The 13,580-nt window shown below is 45.5% G+C and overlaps 1 protein-coding gene and 1 long non-coding RNA gene across 12 annotated transcripts in view; one reads left to right on the forward strand and one right to left on the reverse strand.

Annotated features, from left to right (window-relative positions):
- The window catches only part of TMOD1 (tropomodulin 1), a 91,187-nt gene that overhangs the window by 25,482 nt on the left and 52,125 nt on the right, over window positions 1-13,580 (forward strand). The window lies entirely within an intron of this gene.
- Window positions 549-6,667, reverse strand: LOC145514192 (uncharacterized). The gene is made up of 2 exons (XR_014059906.1): window positions 5,971-6,667; window positions 549-2,389 (listed from the first exon to the last, which is right to left on the reverse strand). It is a non-coding gene; the product is annotated as an uncharacterized LOC145514192 (long non-coding RNA).

Consider the following 13,580-nt stretch of genomic DNA (forward strand, 5'->3'; position numbering starts at 1 on the left):
AACCCATACACATCTTTTTAAACCATACTTATCTCCAATAGGACAATAACAAGGTCATAATTCTGCCTAATGTGATACAACTGGGTACCTGCCAGAAAAAGAAGTAAAGTCCTTCAGTAATGTTTACTTTTCTCCTTGATAGCCTGAAACTTAATACTATGATATAAAATTAACAATACTTGAATGCCACCATATAAAATCAGTACATTCTTTGTTACATGTTAAGAGAATAATGGAAGAAAACAAAGATATTGACTTAATGCCTACACACATACATAGACTCACACATACACAAGCATTTCATAAAAAATACAGAGGAAATACTCATAACAATATTATCCTCATTTGTCTAACTGGTGACATGGTCATAGCTGGTATTTATAACTGCCTTCTTCCACTACCCATTCTCTGTTCCCTTTGCCTTCAGCAAGCACCTCAGCTGGCTGTGAGTCTTTGCCTGATGGAGTGAATCTACTCCTGAAGGACCTGGACCATTAGTAGTCTTGCCTGGATTGAGTTATTATAGTTTTCCATTGACTTTAATCCCTGAGCCTTGTAATACCAAGAAAGCCCTAAGGAATCCCTTGTATTTCAGGGGATGTCCTTCTTTACCACCTTTGTGGAGCAGCGGCCTGATTTTCTCCTCGATTATCAACACATATCACCCCAGCCAGTACAGAATGAATATTCAGAGACACAAGGAGCCAAAAGTGGCAGCTTTAACTTCCAATCCAATGGAATCATTGCTTTATCTCCTGGTGAAAGTATTCCTCCCTTTGGAACTAGGACCTTGAGGTCAGCAGAGCATAAGGTCATAGGAACAGGAAGCAAAACTTTTGCCAGTGGGCCACTAGGGGTGCCAGTGGTGATAGTGAGTGGGCTGTTGTCATTTAGTCACTCAGTCATGTATGACTCTTTGCGACCCCATGACCTACAGCATGCCAGGCTTCCCCCTCCTTCACCATCTCCTGGAGTTTGCTCAAACTCATGTCCATTGAGTCGGTGATGCCATCGAACCATCTCTTTCTCTGTCATCCCCTTCTCCTCTTGCCTTCAATTTTTCCCAGCATCAGGATCTTTTCAAATGAGTTAGCTTTTCACATCAGGTGGCCAAAATATTGGAGCTTCAGCATCAGTCCTTCTAATGAATAATCAGGATGATCTTGCAGTCCAAGGGACTCTCAAGAGTCTTCTCCAACACCACAGTTCAAAAGCATCAATTCTTCAGTGCTCGGCCTTCTTTATGGTCCAACTCTCACATCCATACATGACTGGTGACCTTTGTTGGCAAAATAATGTCTCTGCTTTTGAATATGCTGTCTAGGTTTATCGTAGCTTTTCTTCCAAGGAGCAAGTGGCTTTTAATTTCATGGCTGCAGTCACTATCTGCAGTGATTTTGGAGCCTAAGAAAACAAAGTCTGTCACTGTTTCCATTGTTTCCCCATCTATTTCCCATGAAGTGATGGGACCAGATGCCATGATCTTCATTTTTTGAATGTTGAGTTTTAAGCCAGCTTTTTCAGTCTTTTCTTTCATGTTCATCAAGAGGCTCTTTAGTTCTTCTTCACTTTCTGCCATAAGGAGGGTGTCATCTGCATATCTGAGGTTATTGATATTTCTCCCAGCTTGTACTTCATCCAGCCTGGCATTTCACATGATGTATTCTGCATGTAAGTTAAATAAACAGGTTGACAATACACAGCATTGATGTACTCCTTTCCCAGTTTGGAACCAGTCCATTGTTCCATGTCTGGTTCTGACTGTTGCTCTTGACGTGCATACAGGTTTCTTAGGAGGCAGGTAAAGTGGTCCGGTATTCCCATCTCTAAGTATTTTCCACAGTTTGTTGTGATCCACACAGTCAAAGGCTTTGGTGTAGTCAGTGAAGCAGAAGTAGATGTTTTTCTGGAATTCTCTTGCTTTTTCTACGATCCAGTGGATGTTGGCAATTTCTGGATCCCTGGACCCTTGACTCCTGGACCTGTGAGTCCTGGTCATGGGAGAAGCAGCACCATATACTGGGCACTGAATCAGAGCATGCACAGACTGCTAGAGACCCTCACCCTAGCCCTGCAGGGCAGCACCACCTGGCTGCACTGTAACTGAGTTTGCAAAAGCCCTACCCGCCATTCCATCAAGCCAGCTGCTGCAGGATGGTGGGGAATATGTGTCATGGAATGACTTAACTGAGAAGTAAAGGGCTTCCCTGGTGGCTCAGATGGTTAAGAATCTGCATGCAATGTGGGAAACACGGCTTCGATCCCTGGTTTGGGAAAATAACCTGGAGAAGGGAATGGTAACCCACTCTGATATTCTTGCCTGAAGTATTCCATGGATAGAGGGGCCTGGCGGGCTGTAGTCCATGGAGTCACAAAGAGTTAGACACAACTAAGCAACTAATATACAAAGATCTAGAGGAATCCTTTTCGCTGGTTTGATGTCTTTATCTTTGCAGTTCATAAGTAGTACATATAAATGTGTTTAAGCTCAGAATTTGCCCCCAGGTTATGGCATCACAAGATAGGAGGCTCACTGGTCACATCTGTGGTTTGGCCAGTCACCACAGAGCTATAACAGAGACAAGGGAGGGACTCTGAGGTGGCCTACTATACTATCATCTATCTGTATATCCTTGGTACCCCAGCTGATGCCCAGTTCAGAGAAGGTACAGAATTAATTAAATTTTCCATTTGATATATTTTTTATTAAAAATGGGATGTTTCATGTCTTTTTAAAAATGCTGTCACTCTTCAAACCTAGTTTAACAGTGATCCATACAGTAAATACTACTGTACCATTTCACTAACCCTCAAGTAACCACAGCTCATGCAGAGGGAGTGTAGGTTAGCAGAGAAGATGTAAGACAAGAGGTTAGATGTTCCAGGAGCAACCCTGGCTGTGTCTCTTAGATTCACGTCACTCTAAGCCAGTTGCTGTCCTTCAGACCTTAGTGTCCCCATCCATGGAATGATGGAGCCTCATCGGCCCCATTCAGGGCTAAGTTTCTATGAGCTTATAAACTGGTCCTACCTCCAGATTTGATTAAATGTCTTCTTTTAGATAACCTAGAATCCTTGTCTAGGGGTCCTGGGTTTTAGGCCCCACAGAGTGACAAACCCCTCCAGGAATGTATCCTCTGATTGCTATTCACAACCCCCTGCCCACACCTACACCCAACCAGGAGGAGATGGTCCCCGAGGTGAGGCCACCGGGGTTGACCTTCAGGCGCTCAGTCCAGGGGGGAGGGGGCATAATAAACCACATCCCAAGTGAGGGGACGGATTCTTTCAGTAGGAGGCTTTACAGGGCAGGTGATACTGAAACTGGGCCCTGGATTTTTCTAAGCCATGAAGAAAAACAAAGAATTCTATGCCGACTGAAGGCCACAAGCAGAGGCTCAGGCACAGAGAGTGGTCAGTGGTGGGTAGTGTAGGTGGGGTTCCTGTGGAGGGCTAGCTGAGCCTGGAAGGGGGTTAGACATGGGGGGAGAGGGAGGTGTAAGGCAGACTAAAGACTTGGACTTCTCTCAGCAGCCCAGGGAGTTCCAAGGAGAGTCGGTGGGTTTGCTGACAGAGATCTTTCCTGAAGATAAGCAAGGGCCCTCCCTTCTCTACAACCCTTCCACCAGCTTGCAGAATCTTTGCTGCTCCCACGGTGAAGCACAGACTCCCCCAGGAAGCCCCCAAAGCCTTCTGCCTCTGGCTTTCCTGGCTGTTGGAGTTGCCCTGAGTCCCTGGACGGAGATGAGTTAGGATTAGTCTGTAGCTGCAAATTGGATGTGTGATGACAAGGTTCAGAGCCAGACATCAGACCTTGGAGTAGACAGATAGAACCCTTTCAGAGTAGAGCCCCTGAGAACTGTTTGAGCCTCAGCTGGGAGTTCCATTTTCCCTCCTAAACTGGCAAATGGCCCCACTCCTAATATCAAAATATCTGGCCCCAGAAGCAAATTCCCAGGGCCTCTGTGCCCTTACACACCTGAGCCCTCCTTGCAGGTGGTTAACAGGAAGGTATGCCTGTGAACACAGGAGAGCTGTGAACACAGCTCTCTGGGGCTCTGAGAGCTGACTATCTTGCCCCACATCACAGGACCAGGGTGTGGAGACTCATATTTCAAGCAGGCTCCAAAGTGTTCCACCTCCACCTCTGGCAGGAGGAAGGTACAAGTACACTTGAATTTGGGGTAGGGTTGGCAATCTGAGACCTGTGATCCTCATACCATTGTGGTTTCAAGTGGACATTTTCAAAGACCGCTTTCTCTCTAAGTTCAAGAAAAAGAGAAGAGAAATCAGAGCAAGGATAGGAGATAACTGAGACCAGTGGGGTTTTTGTCTCCACCTCACAATTGGCCTCTATTACCTGATTTGCAAGTCAGGATGGGAGCTTTGAAAAGATCTAGTGGGGCTCCATTCTTGCTGAGAGCACAAACATTCCAGCTTGAGTTTCACCCGACCTCCACCCATGTTCTGAAATCACAGCGCAGGGAGAGGCCAAAGGTATGCAGACCACAAGAGGCCTCCGGGCCACTGGCCTGGAGGGGATGCAGAGACCAGCGGGTGTCCAGCCTTCCAACTCACAGAGCAGAACCCGAGCCTAGAGAGAGGAGGGAACTTGCGTTGGTCACACTTCTGAGGAGAACCAGCCCAGGTCCCGGGCCCAGTGTCCTCTCTCTTATATGCTCTACCCCTCCTGTTTTAATTCTAGTTTAACAAGCGCTTAGATGGCACTTTTTATGTGCAGACGCTGTTCTTGCATTTTGAAAATATTAATTCATTCAACTGTCATCCTAATCCTGTGGTACAGGCATTGTTGTCATCCCCATTCTGCAGATGAGAAAACTGAGAGGTGAAGTAACTTGTCCAAGAAACTGAAGTGAGGCAATGGCAGAACCATGACACAGCTCTGAGTTCACTCTTAGCCCTGACATTATAAGGCTTCACTGGAGTCCTCAGGAAGATAGTTTGAGCCACGCATGTGCTCTGGCTTTATAGTTGGGGAGGGTACTGTATGAAAAATTGTCCCCTTTTTTCCCTAGAGACAACCTGAGGTGCAGAGATCCTTATTCAATCCTGGCTCTACTCCTAACTTAGGCAAGTGCTTTACCCTCTCTGGATCTCAGTTTCCCAGTCTGCAAAATGGACACAGTTGGCCTAGATGCCCTCTGACACCCGCTCCAGCTCTAAGCATCTCTGATTTTAGAGCAGTTCTTGGCAGTCTTATGACCTGAATTCAGTTAACAGGTAGTGTTGCAGGGGGTTATGTTTGCAGTGATGCAATTGTTAAGCCCCAGTGTCACGTGACACAGTAGAGTACGCAGAATTGGAAAGCTGCTTTGTTTGCAGCAGAAGATTCCAAACTTGTGCACGGTAAAAAAAAAAAAAAAAAAGAAGTCCTCAAAAGTTTCTTAGTCTGCGGCCTGGAAAAACTCGAGCTTATCATGAGATTGTTGCACTTGGACTCCCACGGGAGAGGAATGCTCCATGTGCTAAAAGTATCTGCTGTTGACTGATTCCCCAAGAGGACCTGCCCTTTCTTGTCTCTGTGGAGTTAAGTGGATGCTGCTCTGAAGCTGAGCCAGCTGCTCGGTTCAGACTGCCTTTGTACAAGACGGCGGGGAAAATGGGCAATGTATAGCGATGTTTGAGAATGACAGGTCACACCACGACTTGAGCAGGGTACAGTGTATCAGTTCTTAGAGCGTCAATAGATAGTTGACATTTACTGTGACAGAGCCCTGCATGGATTATCTTCTTTAATCCTCCAAAAGTTTTGGTTATCAGCCCCATTTTCCTGGTGGCTCACACAGTAAAGAAACTTCCTGCAGTGTAGGAGACCCAGGTACAATCCCTGGGTCAGGAAGATCCCCTGGAGGAGGAAATGGCAACTCACTCCAGTAATCTTGCTGGGAAATTCCATGGACAGAGGAGCCTGACGGGCTGCAGCCCATGGGGTTGCAAAGGGTTGGACACAACTGAACAACTAACTAACTAAACACACACACTCATTTTAAAGATGGGGAAACTGAGGCTTAGAGAGATGAAGTAGCTTGCCCAGGAGTTGGGACTCCAGCCCAGACAGTCAGACCCAGTAGCCTGTGCTGTTAACTACCACCTCCAGTGAGGACATGTGGGATGAGCCTGGAAGGGAATTTGGAGAACAAAGTTGGGAATTACCAGCAAATTATTTTTTCTAATTCAGTTTCTTTTGAAGTTGTTACATTATTTTCTCATAAATACAAATCTTAAAAAAAGAAAAAACTACCAACCTAAAGAATTCAACTATACATGTTACTTGTTAATGAGGCTTTGAGGAAAAGGAGTAATATTTTTTAGTGTTTCAGTAAAAGGCTCAAAATATTTGCATGAAAGAAGAAGGTAGAGATAATCCCAGACTTATAAATTGGATCCTTCAAGTTGATTCTGACGTCTGCAGTTGGGAATCTGTGACACATTATAGAAACAACAGTAGAAAACAGCAGGCCCCTGCCAGGCCTGAAACAACAGCAACAATAATTTTAAAACTACAACTATTCTCTGTTGAGATCATCTTACGTGCCAGGTGCTGTACTGTGTTTTATGGGCCTCATCTCATAAAATCTCCACGAGGATTCTATGAGATTGATCCTTGCTAATGCTAATGCTAAGTCGCTTCAGTCGTGTCCGACTCTGTGCGACCCCATGGACAGCAGCCCACCAGGCTCCTCTGTCCACGGGGTTCTCCAGGCAAGAATACTGGAGTGGGTTGCCATTTGATCCTTGCAGGTTGGGGTTAAAACCACTCTAAGAAAAAGAAATGGATGCCCGAAATCACACAGCCGGTAGGCGACAGACCTGCCTCCCCCAGCCCATAATGTGTTAAGAATTCTGGGACCATGAATTGCAGGGAGAAATGATGGAGGAGAAAACCTCTAGAGCTGTAGGATCTCAGAATTAGAGGGACCCTTAGAGATGATCTAAGCCCCACCCCAATCCCTGCCTGTACAAACACAGCGCAGGTAAAAGAAACCCTGGTTTACAGAGTTTCTCCTGCACACATGTCATTCACCTGGTGCTTCCTGTATCTCATCGAATCATTACTCCTGAGGTTAGGAGAATTATCGCCACTTTGGTGATGAAAAATCAATATAACAACAGCAGCCTGAAACCCAAGGAAGGAAAGGGACTTGTTCAGGGTCACACTGCAAATCAGCTGCTGTACCAGGACAGAATCCTGGGTCTTCTGGTCACACTGCATGGCTTCCAGCCACAGTCCACAAAATCATAAACCCTCCCTATTCATGGCCCACATCCTATCCTATAAACCAGAAGACACTCTTGGCCATGCAGGAAGCAGCCATGTCTGGTCCACAGGGCTGTGGTTCTCCCTTGTAACACAAACCGGCAGATTCACAAGCCCAGGACAGAAGTAAACAGTTGAAATGGAAAGAAATAAATCTCTGCTCTAAAAATAGGCACACATCCTTAAGAAACACTGCCGGCTGTGCACGGAGCCAAGGGTGGGCCTGAGGGGTGAGGGTGAGTGAGGCCAGGTGTCAGGGTGTCCCCAGCCCACTCTCGGTCTTCTGGCACCCTGACCACCTCCCCACCCCCCTCTGCACCCCGCTACCTTCCCCCAGGCAGGCCTCCAGCCTCCCCAGAGTCCCCTCCTCCCTGCCTCTGCTTCTGGACGACCTCTTGGATCTGGAGCCCTTTATTCTCATGTCAGAATCCTCCCATTTCTCAAGGCCCAACCTCTCCACCCCTCCCTTGGGAACCCTTCCTGACCCTCCCCTTCTAAGCTCCCAGTGAAGCACCTGCCCCACTAAAGAGGGCCCCACTGAGCCATTTCCCTTTTGATTTTGATGTTTTTAATAGGAAATATGTTAAACATGTAGTAGCGTACAGAATACACCTATGGGAAATTTAACAAATGTAAAAATGTTGCTTTATTTGATTCAGATCACCCTTAAAGAAAAGTCATGGCAACGTTTTAAGCCTAACCTTCCCACCTCCCCCGTTTCTTCCCCATCCCTCTCACTCCCTCACTTTCTACTCAAGAGGCAGCAGACAGGCCCCCACAACATCAGGTAGGTAATATCATGAAGGAAGGAAGCTGGGCCAGTTTTCTTGAGGCACATGGCCAGCTTGGGTCATTTCTTACTTTTCTGCTCTTGAAAAGAGATACGGACGTAAGGAAGTTTTCACTTACCACTTCACCCTCAAAGGAATAAAAGCAACAACAGAGCCAATGATTGTTAACTGTTCGTTGACCTCTGTGTCAGAGACAGTAGGGAGTGGTGGGGACTGAGGCAAACAGGAGGGTTTGTGTTTGACTAGAGGGCACCTGCTATTCCACTCCACCAGCTGCTCTCCAATACTGTCACATCATCTAAGTTTTCAAGAAATGCTGGAAATCGGAATTTTTATATGCAAGTTTCCTATCTGAAAATGTTGGCCAGCTCATTCAAATATACAGACAAAAGCAACCAAGTTTTGGCATTTGATTGGACTTTAGACCTCCCAGTTTCCGATTTTGACTGTTCACATGACAAATTTTTAGACAGATGGAAAAGTACCTAGCCCAGTGTCTGGAACATAATAGGTGCTTAATAAATGTTTATTGAACATGAATATATGACTTGCCCACTGGAATCTAAGGTTTTTGCAATTTAGAGCCACATTGTACCACCACAGATATAGGGCAGCCAGGTACAGTTGTGCAAGTTGTGCACTGCATAGCTCCAGGAACCACTGTTCATATAAACCAGAGAACATATAATGCCCTTGGAGTTGTGCAGTGCACATTCTGCACAATCAGATGCTGCTGCCCTCACAGGGTTTCCCCATAATGCGGTGTCTTTTCAGTTGAATGGAAGTGAACAGTTATGCCCTGTGGTGACAAAACTGATTGCCATAATCTGCTTCTAATATAGAGTTCAAACCTTTATTCTGAAGTTTCAAAAGATGATTTTGACCATTTTACAGAAAGGGGATTCAAGGTCCAAGAGCACCAGTGCCCTGTGTGTGGCCTCAAAGCTCTGGGATGAGAACCCAGGTTGTCAGTTAGAATGCAGTTTGTCTATAAGTAATAGAGATTCAAAATAACATAACTTAAGCAGAGGTAGCTCAGTCAGTAAAGAATTTGCTTGCATTGCAGGAGACCTGGATTTGATCCCTGGGTCTGGAATATCCCCTGGAGAAGGAAATAGCAACCCACTCCAGTATTTTCTTGCCTGGAAAATCCTATGGACAGAGGAGCCTGGTAGGCTACAACCCATGGGCTTGTAAGAGTTGGACACGACTTAAGAGACTAAACCACCACCAAGCAGTGTTTTATTCATCTCTCAAGTAAGTCCAGAGGTAGGAAGTCTAGGACAGGCACGGAGCTTAGCTCCCCAAACTTCCCCGAGTCCCAGGTAGCATTCAGTTCATCTTCCTTCCATCGCTAAAGTGTAGCCCCCATTCACATGGTCCAAAGTGGTGGCCATAATCACTGCAGTCCAGACATTAGAATAGAGGGAAAGGGTGGGAGGTGGGGAGAAAAGGGAAAAAAGCCATTTTTCAAGTATCTTTTAAGGAAAGTTACTGGAAATTGCCACTGGACATTTCTCATACTGTGACCCAACCTAGACACAAGGGAACCTGGGAAATGTAGTCTTTTACCTAAGTGGCCATTGTGCAGCTAAGTGGAGAGTGCTTTTATCACTGGAGAGGGGGAGACATGATGTTGGGAGCTATTTGAAGTCTGTCGCTGTGAGTTTGCCAGTTTTATGGCCTGATGTTCTGCTCTGCCGGAAGTTCCGAGGAGGAGTGAGAGGAGCTGATGGGAATTTAACCAAATCCAGATCCCTGAAGGAAACATTACAAATGTCTTATTCTCTAGTTTGGCATTTCCCAAAATCCCCATCAGTAAATTCTGGCCCCATGGTGGGCACCCCCACTCTAGCACCTTTCATAATGTTTCCCCTTCCCCAGACCTGCATGGGGCAGCAGTCGGGTAGACCAGCAAACATCTCAGGGTAGTAGGTGTGATGCTGACCTGAAGGGCGTCTAAGAAATAGCATCTTTTCCCTGCTGGAGCATCAGTGCTGTGTGATTCTGGACAATTCAAAACACATTAGCACCTATTACTTGGGAATGGGGATTCAGAGAAGACTAGGATACATCTCAGCTGGCCTTTGAGGGGCACTCAGTCTCTTTGGGGAGAGGGATATGGTGTAAATGTGCTCCAAGACAAATTAGAAGGAGCATTATATAAGAACTGGCAAGATGCCTCCGGGTGTTTGGAAAGAGAATCACCAGATTGGTGTGGGGAGCACTGCAAAGGCTGGACAGGGTGCCCAAGAGAAGGGCTTTGAAGGATGAATACAGTGGGGGAGGAGGGGTGGAATTCCAGGCAGAGGGCATAGCTTGAGTGATGCCCTGGCAGGGTGATGGTGTGGGGTGAGGCTGCGGAATGTGGAGCAGCCTAGAGTGGCTGGAACATGGAATACTGAAAGCAAGAAGATGGGGAGGCTGGAGTTGGTTGAGGTCAAATCAGGAAAAAGCTCTCCATGCCAGACTGATGAATTCGATAATGATTCTGTGGGTTAGTGGAAGTGCTGAGTATCTGTGACTGTGTTGGGGAGTGACCTGGTCAGGTACACAAGTCGGTGCGGTACACAAGCCAGCCTGAGGCTACCCTGATGCTCTCAGCAGTAAACACCATGGCTTGAACTAGGCTGGTGCCTATGGGACAGAGATGATTCCGAACCCTGTAGCCTCAGGCTCCTTCCCCTGATGAATCAGGTGCTCTCATTCTGCCAAGCCTCTGTGCTGTGCTTTCTGTCCCCCTGTAACCTCCCTCTTCTCTCTCCTCTTCACCTGGTTGTTTCCTGCCTGTGCCCTGGGACTCATTCAGCTCAGGAACCACCTCCTGCAGGAAGCCCCCGGTGAAAGAAGCTACTCACACTTGTGTGTGTCTCCCCATTTGAGAGCCCCTGTGGAGTGTGATCACTCATTCATTGTCTCAGGATGCCCAGTGTCCCCCAACAGCAGGGAAATGGAACATCTTCCCTGAACGTGAGGCAGAAAAGGTGGATAAGGAGAACACCAGGAGGGGCAGGTTTGGCTCTGCCTTGTGTCATGAGATTCTTCACGCTGTGAAGAATCAGGTTAAAAGACATTGTATATATGCTGAACCACCAGTCAGAAGACAACCATATTGATCCTTGAGATGCTAATTATGTACACTGTCACCTATATATCAGCTCAGGCTTCCTGGCTGTGTGACTAATGAGGTGTGTGACTTTGGGCAAGTGACTTCAGTTTCCCATGCCTCAGTTCCCCCAACTGAAGATGAGAGAGTTGGCTCAGGGGCTCTCTCCAGGCTTTGCAGCTCTGAGCTGCCAATATGAGATCCTTTTAATACATTGTGTGTGTGTGCGTGTGCATGCATGCACATGTGTTGCCTTTGTGTGCATGCATTGTGCACATGTACTCTGCTAACCAACCTGCAGTGGTTCTAGCCGAGATGGCTCCTCATGTAGCCCCAACTATCTATAGAAATGATAATTGTGCAGATACTTAATATTCGGCCTTTACTGCACCTGTTCACAGGGTGTTAGAGCTCCTAACAGCATAGTTGAGGATTTGTCAAAGTTTCCATCATCCTTTGGGCAGCTGGATTCCAGAGCTGGGGTGAGAAAACTAAACAAAGATGCTAACCTACAAGCTGTACATCCAACTTTTAAATTTTACAACATTTAAAAGAAAATCACCATTTAAAAAACTACAACTAGGAAACTACAGGAAGAGATTGCTTAGTTTTACCTTTTATGATTATTAAAAACAGTTTTTTAAACCTCTCGATTAAAAAAAGAAATGTATATACCTCTTTCTTCCTCTAGCCCAGAGCCTGAAATGAGCAAGATATTCAGTAAATATTTGAGGGATAAATGAATGAGTGTCTTGACTTTCTCTATCTGGAATTTTAGTCTGATAGGAACTCAGATCAGAGATGGCAAAATGGCAGCCTGTGGCTGCAGCTGTGTTTTATTTGGTCTGAACATTGTTTTTAAAATATTTGGATCATGTGTCAATATTTAAAAATCAAGCGCTTTCACATAAAGATCAGCAGATCTAATAACACCACCCACGGCAGTTTTAGCTAGAGCTGGGTAGTGTGGAGGCATTGAAATCTCCAGTGTGCCACAGTCCTCCTCGCTCCCAAGTGTATAACAGCTATAATTTTATATACTGGCTAAGATCAAAGAGTACCTAGAAATCCTTCCTCCTTAAAACCAACACTAGGGACTGCCCTGGCAGTCCAGTGGTTAAGACTCTCTGCTTTCAATTCAAGGTATGCAGGTTTGATCTTGGTCAGGGAGCTAAGATCCCACATGCCACATGGCTTGGCCAAATTAAAAAAACAAAACAACACCACCAACTTTCCTGTTTGGAGATAACAAAGAGATCACCCATACATTAGCCACTGCCCACTGCCCTCCTCACATGAGTAAATTTCTAATTGTAAGTAAGGACCTTGAAGGCATGCTCAGAGTCATATACCCCAAACGTATCTCTCAAAGCAAATCTCGCCCTAATCCACTGGTCTTTGGAGTGAAGATGTGTGTACATGTGATGTGTGCATGTAGATATGGATTCCTCATGCAGAAGTGACATCTGTCCTGGAGAAGCAGACTGCTGCCTCCCTTTGAACTAACTCTAAAGAAAGCACATGCCCAGCAAATTTATGCTGTGCAGACGTTAAGATTAGGAAAACAAGACTTAAGTGCCTTAAAGGTTAGATGCTTCCACTTAACCGCAGGCACCATGGATGCATATGACTTTTACAGGAATGTAGAGGCTAGTTATCAACTATTCTTTGCTATTCAGTAAAGTGGACCCCACTTTAGCATCTTGATTAACCTTAAAAGCTAAAATAATACATTGTTTTGCATACATGCTGTAATTGAGACTTTTCTCTCCTTTTACCCTGTTTTCCCCGTTTACCTTCTGTCTCCTCAGTTACTCCAGATTACGGAGTCCTTGGTGGGGTCCTGGCCCTGTGTCTTAAGACACTACCTGGATTTGTAATACTCACCCTGTAAGTGTTTGTAAAATGAGTAAGGAATTTAAGGAAAGATACATTTCTATACAAACATGTTCAGCAAATATTCTCCTGGTCAAAGGTGATGACAAAATGATGTGGGAACTCTTTCTTTACCAATTGGATATCTGGGTCTGAGAGTCAGTTTTAGGTTCTAATAGTTATAAGAGGCAATATTTTCTAACCCATGTAACGCCTCCATGACTAGTTTACATAATATGGCTCCTCACTCTGTAAAACAAAACGCCACATTAAATCTGGCCGGCTCTAGCCTGCTCAGTCTCAGCATGATTTTTGGCCACTGACACACAAAGAGCCTGTGTTCTTAGCATTCTATGGGCACTTAAGGTATTGCATTGGCCATTTTTGTAATTTCTCACTCAATAACATTAAAAAAAAAAACCTTTTTTTTGAGATATAATTCTCATGCCATAAAATTCACTTATTTAAAGTATACAATTCAGTGTTTCTTAGTATATTCAGAGATATACAACAATCACCATAGTCAATT

The sequence above is a fragment of the Giraffa tippelskirchi genome, chromosome 1, assembly GCF_054371585.1.
Source record: "Giraffa tippelskirchi isolate mGirTip1 chromosome 1, T2T-mGirTip1v1.2.pri, whole genome shotgun sequence".
Lineage (NCBI taxonomy): Eukaryota > Metazoa > Chordata > Mammalia > Artiodactyla > Giraffidae > Giraffa > Giraffa tippelskirchi.